Source organism: Jatropha curcas, chromosome 4, assembly GCF_041381405.1.
Source record: "Jatropha curcas cultivar XTBG-Jc1 chromosome 4, XTBG_Jcur_1.0, whole genome shotgun sequence".
Classification (NCBI taxonomy): domain Eukaryota; kingdom Viridiplantae; phylum Streptophyta; class Magnoliopsida; order Malpighiales; family Euphorbiaceae; genus Jatropha; species Jatropha curcas.
In genome coordinates this window covers 3,290,979-3,305,944 of record NC_143154.1, presented here as the reverse complement: position 1 = coordinate 3,305,944, position 14,966 = coordinate 3,290,979, and the positions used below count along the sequence as shown (strand labels likewise).

The 14,966-nt window shown below is 36.2% G+C and overlaps 2 non-coding genes across 2 annotated transcripts; both read right to left on the bottom strand.

The window, feature by feature from the left end:
• Positions 1–3,742: 3,742 nt before the first annotated feature.
• Positions 3,743–3,849, bottom strand: LOC119369928 (small nucleolar RNA R71). Its single transcript, XR_005177481.2, has one exon. It is a non-coding gene; the product is annotated as a small nucleolar RNA R71 (small nucleolar RNA).
• A 10,504-nt stretch (positions 3,850–14,353) lies between these two features.
• LOC149496688 (small nucleolar RNA R71) lies at positions 14,354–14,460 on the bottom strand. Its single transcript, XR_016320692.1, has one exon. It is a non-coding gene; the product is annotated as a small nucleolar RNA R71 (small nucleolar RNA).
• Between the last annotated feature and the right edge of the window lie 506 nt (positions 14,461–14,966).

Sequence of the window (14,966 nt, the reverse complement as noted above, 5' to 3'; positions counted from 1 at the left end):
GAATAAATTGTAATAAAAGGTAATGTAATTATTAATTACAATTAAAGAAAAGTAATATAATTAAATATATTTCTAATTTTATAGAAATTTTGAGGGTAATGAACAAGCAAATTATGCAGCTAGGCTAGCTAGTCTTAATTTGTATAGCTGTTATAACTAGCTTAAGCCTAGCCTACGATGTGAGTGTTCAACAAGAAAGAAACGAGCGATATTAGGAGTAGAAAGACATTAAAATTGCGTTTGCTTACAAAAAACCGTTTTTTTTATGTTTTATTTTTTATTTTTTATCTTTTAATAAAATAATTTTTTAAAAAAATAAAAATTAGAAAATAAAAAATGAAAAATGCGTTATCTTGATAATAATAAAAAAAATTATATTTTAATTTAACTTCATAAACATTATTCATAACTTTCATAATTAAAAGAAATAAAATATTATAAAATAAATTTAAAAATTTGGTATGTAAAAGTTTTTGAATTTTTACTATAGATTATTTATAATAATAATATCATTTTTTATCATTTTTTCAAATTTTTTAAAAATAAAGGATATAATATATTTGTAATAATAAAATTAATTATTTATTAAAGCATAATATAAAAATTTTATTATTTTAAATATTTTTATTTTTTCAAATAAAAATATTTTATAGAAAAAATTATTTATAAATATTATAATTTTCATTATGAAAATGTCATTTTATAAAAGTGGAAAACAGTTGGAAAACATGTTTTTTTGTTATAAAGGAAAATTCTGGAAAACAACTTAAAACTGTTTTCCAAATTTTAGTTAAATTTTAGAAAACTGTTTTCTAGTTTTTCAAATAGAAAACTGACTGATTTAAACACAAAACTCTGTTTTCTAGTTTTCTTGGAAAATTTTTCTAGAAAATTACTCTAGTTTTCTACAAGTGATCGCACCATAAGGTTGTGTATCTGTCCCATCCCTCTTTTATTATCTAGGTTGTATTCCACGGTCTGTCTTCAAATAACTTTTAGCGTTTTTGACTAATCAAAACATTGAACGGTACTTCATCTGTTCTAAAATATAAGTTGTTTTTGGGTGTTTATTTTATCCCAAAATATAAGTGTTTTGAGTATTTTAAGGAGTAATAAATAATATTTTTTTAATGCTAACCTTATTTATAATAGATACAATAACTACATTCACAAATTATAGTTTTGAGATAAAGCATAATATAGTCAAGTTACTCTTAAGTTTAATATAATTTAAAAGAATTAATTATTTCCTTAATTTCCGTGAAAAACCTTAAATGACTATATATTATGACAAAGAGTGTATTTTTATAGTGTCTGGTAACACAATATTTGAATTAACTTTTAAAGGTTAAGATAATGTTTTATAAAAAGTTAACCTATCTAACGTTTAGCTTTTAGCGTTTGAGAAAAAGTTACTCAAACAACTTAACACTACTAAGATTGCGTTAGGGAGTGTTCAATATGAGAGAAAAGAGCAATATTAGTGATAAGTGTAAATTTTATAGTGTTTTTAATATAGTTTTTATTAGAATTTTAGTAAGTTTTTACTTCTTTAATTTAATTTTAAATCACTTTTAGTATAATTGTGTTTAAAAGCTTCCTTGGTTTTTAATCCGCTTGATCTAAGAGAAAATTGCAGAAATTTGGCGCAGAAAAGAACTTTAGAATGCAAGGCACTCAGCTTCTAGCACGCCCAGCCCGTGCTGGAAGGCACGCCCGTGTTAGAAGCCAAGTAAACCAAAGGAGAGACAGAAGAGAGCACGGCCAGGGTGTGTCAAAAGGCACGGCCATGCTACAATGGGACCAGGGCGTGTCAAGCATAGCACGCCCATGGCAACTCTAGACAGACTTCCAGAGAAGAGCACGCCCAGCCCGTGCCATGAAGCACGCCCGTGCTGCCCAGGCGGAACCAGCGTGAATTTAACACGCAAATCAAGCCTTTCTCACATGGGCCGACTTCAGGGAGTTTCCTAAACACACTAAACAAGACCTGGACCTATTCTTGAAGAAAAAGGAGTCCTAATCAAGAAGAAATCAAGAGCCTAAACAGTTATGATCTCCTATAAAGGATTTTGTGCTAAATAAGGATTCTATTTTCCTAAAAGGAGTCAGACTTGCCTTCAGGATCTCTATATAAAGGGAGGAACTTCTCATAGTAGGGGATCTCATTTTTTGTGCAACACTTTACATAATTCTCTTCTTCTCAAAGATTTCAAGCTTCAAATAATTGTGCTAAGATTCAAGGAAGCCATCAACATAGTTGTGATACAGTTTTTATTCTAAACTCTTCATCTTGTTTCTTTCTTTATTATTGTCTTTAAATATAATGAATGATTCAAGTATGATTGAGCTTAATTTAATTACTATGTCTAGCTAAACTTTTATACTAGGGATTTGATGTAATTTAATTCGATTCCAGCTTATAATATTAGATTTATTTTTCTTTGTTCTTGTTATAACTTATTATTGTGCTTAAGGCTTCCAGGCAGAAAAATTCCCCTGGATTGAATTATTTCAATAATCACATTCGGGAGAAGAGTTATTGATATGAACAAGGTAATAATTTACTTGAGAATAATAACTTGATGTGGAAACTATATGGTTTGACTCAAGGGGGGCTTTCATAAGTTAATAAAGTATTAAGTTGTGAATTCATAAAACAACCATAAAACCTAATGATCTGATTCATGTTTAATTTCACTATTAAGATAGGTGATTAAATTGGATTAGAATAGCTAACAATAAATCGGGAGAGCTTGTTAGTAACCTTAGGGTTGTTTTCTCTTACTTGAACAATTAAACTTGATTAATGAACTAATAGAATAAGCTGGATAGAATTAAATGAAATCAAATTCCCTAGTAGCTTAATCCCCTAATTTCTTTTCACCTAAATTTTGTGTTTGATCTCTTTTACTTTGAATTTTATTTACTTACAGCGAATTCCTTTTATCATCGTCTAAATAATAATAGGTTAACATAATTTTGGTAATTGATAAACAATCCCTGTGGATACGATACTTTCTTACTCTATATTACTTGTTGCGATTTCGTATACTTGCGAAAACCGCTGTCAAGTTTTTGGCGCCGTTGCCGGGGATTGGCGTATCAATATCAATACGAATTACCCTGTTATTAATTTAGACACTCTTTCGTTTTTATTTAATTTTCTTTTAAGTGCTGTTCCAGGTGTTTTATGCAAAGAAGATCAAGGACGACTGAACCTCTAGTCTTTGACCCAGAAATTGAAAGAACCTTTCGTAGGCACAACGCTGCGAGAAAAGCAAGAGAAATAAAACTCGAACAACAAGCAGACATGGCCAACGAAAACGAAAATAGAAACGAAAACGTAGTTGGACCACCACTTCAACATCCGATCCGTACCTTAAGGGATTATACAACACCTAATCTGAATGGGACAACCTCAAGTATTACAAGACCTAGGGTAGAAGCTAATAACTTTGAGATTAAACCTGCAATTATCCAAATGCTCTCTACCTCGATCCAATATGGAGGTTTGCCTAGTGAAGATCCTAATGCTCACATCACCAATTTTTTGGAAATTTGTGACACATTCAAACAAAATGGTGTTTCTGAAGATGCAATCAAGTTGAGGCTTTTTCCTTTTACTCTTAGGGATAAAGCTAGATCATGGTTACAATCGTGTCCCGCTGGAAGTTTTACAACATGGGATGAATTAGCTCAAAAATTTCTAGCTAAATTCTTCCCATCCTCAAAAACCACCAAGCTGCGTAATGAGATAATGACATTTGCTCATCATGATCAAGAGAGCTTGTACGAAGCTTGGGAAAGATTCAAGGACTTGCTAAGGAAGTGCCCGCATCACAGTTTGCCCAAGTGGCTACAGGTACAAACTTTTTATAATGCATTATCTCCTAACATCAAAATTACTCTAGATGCAGCTGCAGGTGGATCTTTTGAAAAAAAAGGAATTGATGAAGCTTATGAATTGATAGAGGAGATGGCAAGCAACAGCCACTACCAAAATAATACCGAAAGAAGAAGAACCGCAGGAGTCTATGAAATAGACGCCATTACAGCACTTAATGCCAAGGTAGATAACATGGTAAGGAAATTGGACATGTTAACTACTAATCCTGTGAATTCGATTATGCAAGTGTGTGATAGGTGCAATGGACAACATGGAATTGGGGAATGCATCATGGACTCCTTAAATCCGCAGACTTTGGAGCAAGTGAACTATGTGATGAATCAAGGAAGAAAGAATTACCCTTATTCAAATTCATATGATAACAGGTTAAGGAATCATCCTAACCTATCTTATGGTAATCCTAACAATGCCTTGAATGCACCCCCAGGGTTCCACCCTCCAGAAAAGAAATCTCATGATGACCTCCTCACTGCCCTCTCCAAATCACACATGGAATTCATGAATGAAACCAGGGAGAACCATAAAATCCAGCAAGCTGCAATCAGGAATTTGGAGATTCAGTTAGGGCAGTTCGCAAACATGATGGCATCTCGACCTCAAGGTACGTTACCTAGCAATACTGAAAAGAATCCAAAAGAACAAGTGCAGGCTATCACCTTGAGGAGTGGCAAACAATTAGATGAACCACTGAGGAAAGAAAAGGAGGAAAAAGAACAATCAAAAGTGCCTATCATTGATTTAGAGGAAAAAGAAAAGGTAAAACCCTATGTTCCCCCTGTTCCCTTTCCACAAAGATTAAAGAAAGCACAAGATGACAAGAGCTTCCTCAAGTTTCTGGATGTGTTTAAAAAGCTTCAAATCAATATTCCTTTTGCTGAAGCTCTTGCTCAAATGCATAGCTATGCTAAATTCCTAAAAGATATCTTGAGCAAGAAACGAAAAATTGATGATCAAGAAACAATGATGTTAACTGAGGAGTGCAGTGCAATTATCCAAAACAAACTGCCTTCAAAGTTAAAAGATCCAGGAAGTTTTTCTATCCCTTGTAACATTGGTAATCTTGACTTTGAAAAGGCTTTGGCAGATTTAGGTGCTAGCATTAATCTTATGTCCTATGAAGTTTTTAAGATGTTAGGTATGGGAGAGCTCAAACCAACAAGGATGTCTTTGCAATTAGCAGATCGTTCAATTAAATATCCTAGAGGGATTGTAGAAGAAGTGCTTGTAAAGGTAGGTACATTCATCTTTCCTGTTGATTTTGTTATTCTTGATATTGATGAAGACAGGGAAGGATCTCTAATCCTTGGAAGACCTTTTCTTGCAACTGCAAGAGCATTGATAGATGTCTATGAGGGTAAGTTGACTCTTAGAGTTGGACAGGAAGAGATTGTATTTGATGTACTTAAATCTTGTAAACTCCCTATGGATCATGGAGACTGTTTTAGAATTGACGTAGTCGATGAATGTGTGGAGACCACTTTGCATGTTGAAAATAATGCTAATGAGTCAAGCATCTTGAATGAAAAAGAAAAGGAACTTCCTAAGCATGAACTGAAACAACTTCCACCTCATTTAAAACATGCATTTCTAGGTGAGAACCATTCTTTTCCTGTTATTATTTCTTCTCACTTAACGCTTGATCAAGAGGAAAGGTTGTTGCAGGTTTTACAAAGGCACAAGAAAGCATTAGGATGGTCTATCTCAGATCTACAAGGAATAAGCCCAAGTGTGTGCATGCATAAAATCTTGATGGAAGAAAACTACAAACCTTCAATCGAGCACCAAAGGCGACTGAATCCTAACATGAAGGAGGTAGTTAAGGCTGAAATTATTAAACTCTTAGATGCCGGCATCATTTATCCAATTTCAGACAGTAATTGGGTAAGTCCTGTCCAAGTTGTTCCAAAGAAGGGAGGTATGACTGTTATTTCTAATGAAAATAATGAATTAATCCCCACAAGAACAGTCACAGGTTGGCGTGTGTGTATAGATTATAGAAAATTAAATAAAGCAACACGCAAAGATCACTTTCGCCTTCCCTTTATTGATCAAATGCTTGAAAGGCTTGCAGGATATCCTTTTTATTGTTTCTTAGATGGCTATTCAGGGTACTTTCAAATACCTATAGCCCCTGAAGACCAAGAGAAAACTACATTCACTTGTCCTTATGGCACTTTTGCCTATAGGAGAATGCCTTTTGGGCTATGCAATGCCCCTGCAACCTTTCAAAGGTGCATGATGTCCATCTTTTCTGATATGGTGGAAAAATTTATTGAAATATTCATGGATGATTTTTCTGTATTTGGTTCTTCCTTTGATGCATGCCTTCATAATTTATCTTTAGTGATGCAACGATGTGAAGATACTAACCTTGTGTTAAATTGGGAAAAATGTCACTTCATGGTTAGTGAAGGTATTGTCCTAGGGCATAAAATCTCTCAAAAGGGGATTGAAGTAGACAAGGCAAAAATTGAGGTAATTGAAAAACTACCTCCCCCTAACACAGTGAAGGGCATAAGAAGTTTTCTTGGGCATGCAGGGTTTTACAGGAGATTCATAAAGGATTTCTCAAAAATTACTAAACCTCTTTGCAATTTATTAGTTAAAGATGTACCTTTTGATTTTGACAAAGAATGTTTAGATGCTTTCAACAGGTTGAAGAAGGAGTTAATCTCAGCCCCGATCATCACTACACCAGACTGGACTTTGCCCTTTGAACTCATGTGTGATGCTAGTGATCATGCTGTAGGAGCTGTTCTTGGACAAAGAAAAGACAAGAAGTTGCATGTTATCTATTATGCAAGTCGCACATTGAATGATGCACAATTAAATTATGCAACTACGGAAAAAGAACTGCTAGCTATTGTTTTTGCTTTTGACAAATTCAGGGCATATCTAATTGGAGCTAAAACAATAGTCTACACAGATCACTCCGCCATCAAATACTTGCTGGAAAAGAAAGATGCAAAGCCAAGACTCATTCGTTGGGTACTTCTATTACAAGAGTTTGACCTAGAAATTCGCGACAAAAAGGGGACCGAGAACCTCATTGCTGACCATCTTTCCAGGCTTGAATTGGGGGAAGAAGACACAAGCGAGCTATAAATCAATGAAAGCTTTCCTCATGAGCAACTTCTTCTAGTGGCAAATGCTCAAACCCCCTGGTACGCTGACATTGTTAATTATCTTGTTTGCAAAATTCCTCCTCCCAATTTTTCTTACCAACAAAGAAAAAAAAATTTTCATGATATCAAATTCTACTATTGGGAGGAGCCATTTTTGTTCAAGTATTGTAGTGATCAGCTCTTCAGGAGATGTATACCGGAAACTGAATTAGAAAGTGTCCTTAAATTCTGCCATTCAATGGAATGTGGAGGCCACTTTGGAGCAAACAAGACAGCTGCGCGTATACTAGAAAGTGGTTTGTATTGGCCTAATCTTTTTAAAGATGCTTATAACTATGTTCGTCTTTGTGATCATTGTCAAAGGTTAGGTAACATTTCGAAGAGACATGAAATGCCCCTGAACAGCATCCTTGAAGTCGAAATCTTCGATGTATGGGGTCTGGACTTTATGGGACCTTTTCCACCATCATATTCAAATCAATACATTCTGGTGGCGGTGGATTGTGTGTCAAAGTGGGCAGAAGCTGTTGCTCTTCCAAATAACGATGCCAAAAGTGTGATGAGCTTCATCAAGAAAAACATTTTTACAAGGCATGGAACTTCCAGGGCGATAATCACGGACGGAGGTAAGCATTTTTGTAATAGATATTTAGACTCCCTTCTTGCAAAATATGGTGTTACTCATCGTGTAGGTACTCCATATCATCCTCAAACCAGTGGACAAGTAGAGGTCACTAACAGAGAAATCAAAAAGATCCTCGAAACCACTGTTGGACAATCGAGAAAGGATTGGTCCAAAAAGCTAGACGATGCTCTATGGGCCTACAGAACGGCATTCAAAACGCCTATAGGTATGTCTCCATATCGCATGGTGTATGGTAAGGCTTGTCATCTTCCTGTAGAGTTAGAACATAAGGCGTTTTGGGCCATTAAATTTTTTAACTTTAATGCAAAGGAGGTTGGTCAAAAGCGATTGCTACAGCTAAACATGATGGATGAAATGCGCCTTCACGCTTATGAAAATGCCAAAATATACAAAGATCGCACTAAACAATGGCATGATAAGCGCATTATCATGAGGGATCTAAAGGTAGGCCAGCAGGTGTTGCTCTATAACTCTAGACTTCGGTTATTTCCTGGTAAGTTGCGCTCTAGGTGGTCTGGACCATTCACAATCAAGGAAATCTTTCCTCATGGCGCGATTGAAATAGTGGATGGTAAGTCGAATCGAAGTTTCAAGGTAAATGCTCAACGTTTGAGAAGCTATTATAATGAAACCTTTGAACCCATTAAGACTACAATTGGTCTTGCTTAGCCTAAATTAAGATAAGTGCGTCGAACTTAACGACGTTAAACAAAAGTGCTCATGGGAGACAACCCATCTATTTTTATTAAATTTTCGTCCATTTATTTATTTTTATTCCCTATTTTATTTGTCAAAATCCCAAATTTTCTCCATAAGTGTTCTTTTGTTTAGTTAAGAGTTTTTGTAGGAAAAAGTGGAAATCCAGAACCAAGCACGCCCTAGCCATGCTGGGTGGCACGCTCAAGTCGCGCTACGAAGCAAGTCTCAACAAAGAAAAACGCCCAAGTCGTGAGCACGACATTCATATACGCAGGCGCGAGCTGAAGTCGCGAGCGCGACATTCATATACGCGGGCGTGAGCGCGACATTCATATGCGCGTGCGCAACAAGCAGATCTGAGTGTCAGAAGCAAATTGGACCAGAAGACGCGAGAAGACGCGAGCGCGATATTCATATGCGCGGGCGCGAGAAAGCACCTTTGAGAGGCAGAAAGTTTGCCAGCAAAATACGCGAGCGCGACTTTCATATGCGCGAGCGCGAAAAGAACTTGAGAGGCAGGGACAAGCACGCCCAAGGCGTGCCAGATAGCACTCCCGTGCTATCACCAGGCACTTTTCAAAACGAGAGGCAGAGAAGAGCACGCCCAAGCCGTGCTATGTAGCACGCCCGTGCCAGGTACGCAACTTTTGTTGTTTTGCAGGTCAGAGGGGAGCACGCCCAGGCCGTGCTCATTAGCACGGCCATGTCACGATCAGACCAACTCATTTATTGGCACCCCTATTTAAAGAGCACGCCTCCAAACCTTCTCTTTTCCATCTAGCACGCCCTAGCCGTCAACTCCTTTCTCTCAAACTTTCTCTTTTCTTCTCCCTTTTCTCTCAAATCAAACACTCTCCACCCAAAATTTTCACATAATCAACTCCAACAATGCCTCCTAGATACAAACGTAGCAGACCCGCATCATCCGTTACTGCTCGGAAGCGTTCGACTACGCGATCCTCCACGGCTCCTCAACCTCCTTCACCTCCTGAAATTCCATTCGAATTTGCCTCATCCGATCAACAAGAAAGGTACACAAAATTATCTCTTCGGCCTATTTTACCGAATAGATTTATCGATGAGGCTGCCTTAGCGCAAGTGGGTCTTAGGGATATTGTGTTAGACCCTCTTAAGAGAATAGGATGGGGGGAATTTATTGATATGAAGGACTTAGTCTATGCCCCTCTAACTCTAGAATTTCTGAGTTCCTATCGCGCTTTTATTCCGTTATTGCCTAATTCACCACCAAGCAGGGTTAACTTTAGGCTTCTTAGTCAAGACTTTGAATTAACTGTGAATGAAATTAGCCACATTTTTGGGTTTCCTACAGACAATAGCCAGATACAAATATCTAAGGATTTTAGTGCACGAAATACTTGGCAAAATTTGACAGGTGAAGTGAATTATAATCCTAGATATTCTAAAGCATCCAAATTAAAAAAAACTTCTTTGCGCTACAATCACAAATTCTTATCTAATTCCATTTTTGGAAGGAGTGAAAGCGATGGGGTGCTAAGTTTGAACGAATTATATTTTTTGTGGGCTATTGAGAATGGAGTTTTATTGAATGTTGGTTATTGGCTCTGCCAAAAATTTGGAAAGGTGGCTGGAGCCGACAAAGGGGCCATAATGGTGGGATGTTTTGTAACCCGGATTGCTAGATACTTACAGATTTGGAACCCGGCTAGGCCAATTTATGATTGTGTAGGAGGAGGGCGTGGTACTAGACTGGACCTAGATGTTATGATACATATGAAACTGATTGAAAAAGTCGGGGATACATATCAAGTAGTGGGCGCCCCAGAAGCTAATCCTGATGATACAGGAGCAGAAGCAGCCGGTGGAGCTAACATGGAAGGGGATAATCCTCCTCCTTTTCCTTCTTCTTTTGGTGCAGGTACTTCCGGTGTCGGTCCATCGTTCCAAGGCACAACCAACATGTCGAACGATGAAGTCCTTGCAAGAATGATGTCTCGGATGGACCTCTTTGACACGCGCCTTAAATGTATGGAAACGATGATCGCAGACCTTTTCCAGTCCATCGAGATTATGAACGGCAGTCTTGATTCTCGGATGGACACCATGCAAGGCCAACTCCAGACCATCCTCCAGCTTCTGCAGCCACCTCCACCACCAGAGAATTGACGGATTTCTCACTTTTCTTTGTTTTATTTTTGTTTATTTGTTCTAATACATTGTCTTGGTTGCTTTCACTTTAGTTTATTTGTTATTTGAATTTTTATAACTTTTTAGTAGTTTGTTTTGTTCTTAATGTTTAGTTGCTCTTTTAGCTAAGACTCTTCCCACACCCGTTCTATTGTATTGTTCAATACAATGTTGGTAAGATTTCTTCTTCTCTCTTACTGCTTTCCTTCTAGTAATGCAATAAGTTTGGGGAATTTATGCACATTGGGGACAATGTGATTGATTGAATTGGGGGAAGGGAATTTTGGCAAAAAAAAAAAAAATTATTTTTGTTTAACATTTTTGGAATGATTACAAGTAAGCTTGAAAGTTCTCATGTCTAGTAATGAATGTTAAATATAATCGATTCTAAATTCTAGCATATTTAAGTTTTGAATTTGAATTTTTGACTCAATCATGTTCATTGATCTAAACTATTTGTTTCTAGACTTTTAAAACACTGATTTTTATGAAAGTTATGATATAAAGGTGTGTTTTACTCTAAAGTATTTTAAACCTTGGCATTCCTAGAACAAAAATTAGAACTTCCTTCGAGGCGAGAAATTTAAATGTTTACATCTTGAAAGAGATGATTTAGGCAATTTTTTGACACCTATATAGCCTAAACTACCTAAACAAAAATATATGACCTTTGAAACCCACTTTGAAGCTTTAAACCGTACAATTTTCTTCTTCACCATAAATAAACCAGGCCATTAAAGCCAAATTCAAATCTCTTACCCTAAGTACAAAGGATTGTATGATTAAAAGATTCGACTTTTAATTAGAATATAGCAACAAAGAGGGAGAATTCATCAATCAATACTAGCAAATAAAGAAAAGAGGAAAGAATCAAGAAAGAGGCACATGCAAAGCAATCAAAAGAATGCAAGAAGAATGGTAAAGCAAGTAAGAATAGTGCCAAAATATTAAGAAAAGACCTTGCACAAGATGCCTCTAGCTAGTAAGAAAGCTTCAAAACCAACACTCCCTAGAACTAGTAAAATTTTAATTAAAATAGAATCTTGAATATTATACATTCTTTTGTACTCTTTGACTACCCTTTTATCCTTTCTTTTGATTAAGCAAAATTTGCACCAAGAAAGCCCCATTACAACCCAAAGTAAAGACCTTTTGATCTTTTAATTGTATGCATTTAAATCGTGGAGAAAGAATGACTAATTCTGCATATGGGAATGCCACTGTTGCACTATCAATTGTCTTATTTTTGAAAGGTTGAAAATTCTTTAGATAATTCATGTCCTATTTATCATAAATTGAATAAATATTAGTGTTGACAATCTCTTTAAACTTGTATTTTACTCAATGAATGTGTTTTATTCAAAAATAAAAGTCAAACGTAAGTATGATTAGCATGGAGAACGATTGAGTTTATTCACTTGTTTACTAATCATGATATCATGAAAGATTATGGAAATCATCTCCAACCATGTTAAACTAGTGTCATCAAATTATTTTTCCTTTAGTTTTGTTGCTTGAGGACAAGCAATGGTTTAAGTTTGGGGAATTTTGATAAGTGTAAATTTTATAGTGTTTTTAATATAGTTTTTATTAGAATTTTAGTAAGTTTTTACTTCTTTAATTTAATTTTAAATCACTTTTAGTATAATTGTGTTTAAAAGCTTCCTTGGTCTTTAATTCGCTTGATCTAAGAGAAAATTGCAGAAATTTGGCGCAGAAAAGAACTTTAGAATGCAAGGCACTCAGCTTCTAGCATGCCCAGCCCGTGCTGGAAGGCACGCCCGTGTTAGAAGCCAAGTAAACCAAAGGAGAGACAGAAGAGAGCACGGCCAGGGTGTGTCAAAAGGCACGGCCGTGCTAAAATGGGACCAGGGCGTGTCAAGCATAGCACGCCCATGGCAACTCTAGACAGACTTCCAGAGAAGAGCATGCCCAGCCCGTGCCATGAAGCACGCCCGTGCTGCCCAGGCGGAACCAGCGTGAATTTAACACGCAAATCAAGCCTTTCTCACATGGGCCGACTTCAGGGAGTTTCCTAAACACACTAAACAAGACCTGGACCTATTCTTGAAGAAAAAGGAGTCCTAATCAAGAAGAAATCAAGAGCCTAAACAGTTATGATCTCCTATAAAGGATTTTGTGCTAAATAAGGATTCTATTTTCCTAAAAGGAGTCAGACTTGCCTTCAGGATCTCTATATAAAGGGAGGAACTTCTCATAGTAGGGGATCTCATTTTTTGTGCAACACTTTACATAATTCTCTTCTTCTCAAAGATTTCAAGCTTCAAATAATTGTGCTAAGATTCAAGGAAGCCATCAACATAGTTGTGATACAGTTTTTATTCTAAACTCTTCATCTTGTTTCTTTCTTTATTATTGTCTTTAAATATAATGAATGATTCAAGTATGATTGAGCTTAATTTAATTACTATGTCTTGCTAAACTTTTATACTAGGGATTTGATGTAATTTAATTCGATTCCAGCTTATAATATTAGATTTATTTTTCTTTGTTCTTGTTATAACTTATTATTGTGCTTAAGGCTTCCAGGCAGAAAAATTCCCCTGGATTGAATTATTTCAATAATCACATTCGGGAGAAGGGTTATTGATATGAACAAGGTAATAATTTACTTGAGAATAATAACTTGATGTGGAAACTATATGGTTTGACTCAAGGGGGGCTTTCATAAGTTAATAAAGTATTAAGTTGTGAATTCATAAAACAACCATAAAACCTAATGATCTGATTCATGTTTAATTTCACTATTAAGATAGGTGATTAAATTGGATTAGAATAGCTAACAATAAATCGGGAGAGCTTTTTAGTAACCTTAGGGTTGTTTTCTCCTACTTGAACAATTAAACTTGATTAATGAACTAATAGAATAAGCTGGATAGAATTAAATGAAATCAAATTCCCTAGTAGCTTAATCTCCTGATTTCTTTTCACCTAAATTTTGTGTTTGATCTCTTTTACTTTGAATTTTATTTACTTTACAGCGAATTCCTTTTACCATCGTCTAAATAATAATAGGTTAACATAATTTTGGTAATTGATAAACAATCCCTGTGGATACGATACTTTCTTACTCTATATTACTTGTTGCGATTCGTACACTTGCGAAAACCGCTGTCAAGTTTTTGGCGCCGTTGCCGGGGATTGGCATATCAATATCAATACGAATTACCCTGTTATTAATTTAGACACTCTTTCGTTTTTATTTAATTTTCTTTTAAGTGCTGTTCCAGGTGTTTTATGCAAAGAAGATCAAGGACGACTGAACCTCTAGTCTTTGACCCAGAAATTGAAAGAACCTTTCGTAGGCACAACGCTGCAAGAAAAGCAAGAGAAATAAAACTCGAACAACAAGCAGACATGGCCAACGAAAACGAAAACAGAAATGAAAACGTAATTGGACCACCACTTCAACATCGGATCCGTACCTTAAGGGATTATACAACACCTAATCTGAATGGGACAACCTCAAGTATTACAAGACCTAGGGTAGAAGCTAATAACTTTGAGATTAAACCTGCAATTATCCAAATGCTCTCTACCTCGATCCAATATGGAGGTTTGCCTAGTGAAGATCCTAATGCTCACATCACCAATTTTTTGGAAATTTGTGACACATTCAAACAAAATGGTGTTTCTGAAGATGCAATCAAGTTGAGGCTTTTTCCTTTTACTCTTAGGGATAAAGCTAGATCATGGTTACAATCGTGTCCCGCTGGAAGTTTTACAACATGGGATGAATTAGCTCAAAAATTTCTAGCTAAATTCTTCCCATCCTCAAAAACCACCAAGCTGCGTAATGAGATAATGACATTTGCTCATCATGATCAAGAGAGCTTGTACGAAGCTTGGGAAAGATTCAAGGACTTGCTAAGGAAGTGCCCGCATCACAGTTTGCCCAAGTGGCTACAGGTACAAACTTTTTATAATGCATTATCTCCTAACATCAAAATTACTCTAGATGCAGCTGCAGGTGGATCTTTTGAAAAAAAAGGAATTGATGAAGCTTATGAATTGATAGAGGAGATGGCAAGCAACAGCCACTACCAAAATAATACCGAAAGAAGAAGAACCGCAGGAGTCTATGAAATAGACGCCATTATAGCACTTAATGCCAAGGTAGATAACATGGTAAGGAAATTGGACATGTTAACTACTAATCCTGTGAATTCGATTATGCAAGTGTGTGATAGGTGCAATGGACAACATGGAATTGGGGAATGCATCATGGACTCCTTAAATCCGCAGACTTTGGAGCAAGTGAACTATGTGATGAATCAAGGAAGAAAGAATTACCCTTATTCAAATTCATATGATAACAGGTTAAGGAATCATCCTAACCTATCTTATGGTAATCCTAACAATGCCTTGAATGCACCCCCAGGGTTCCACCCTCCAGAAA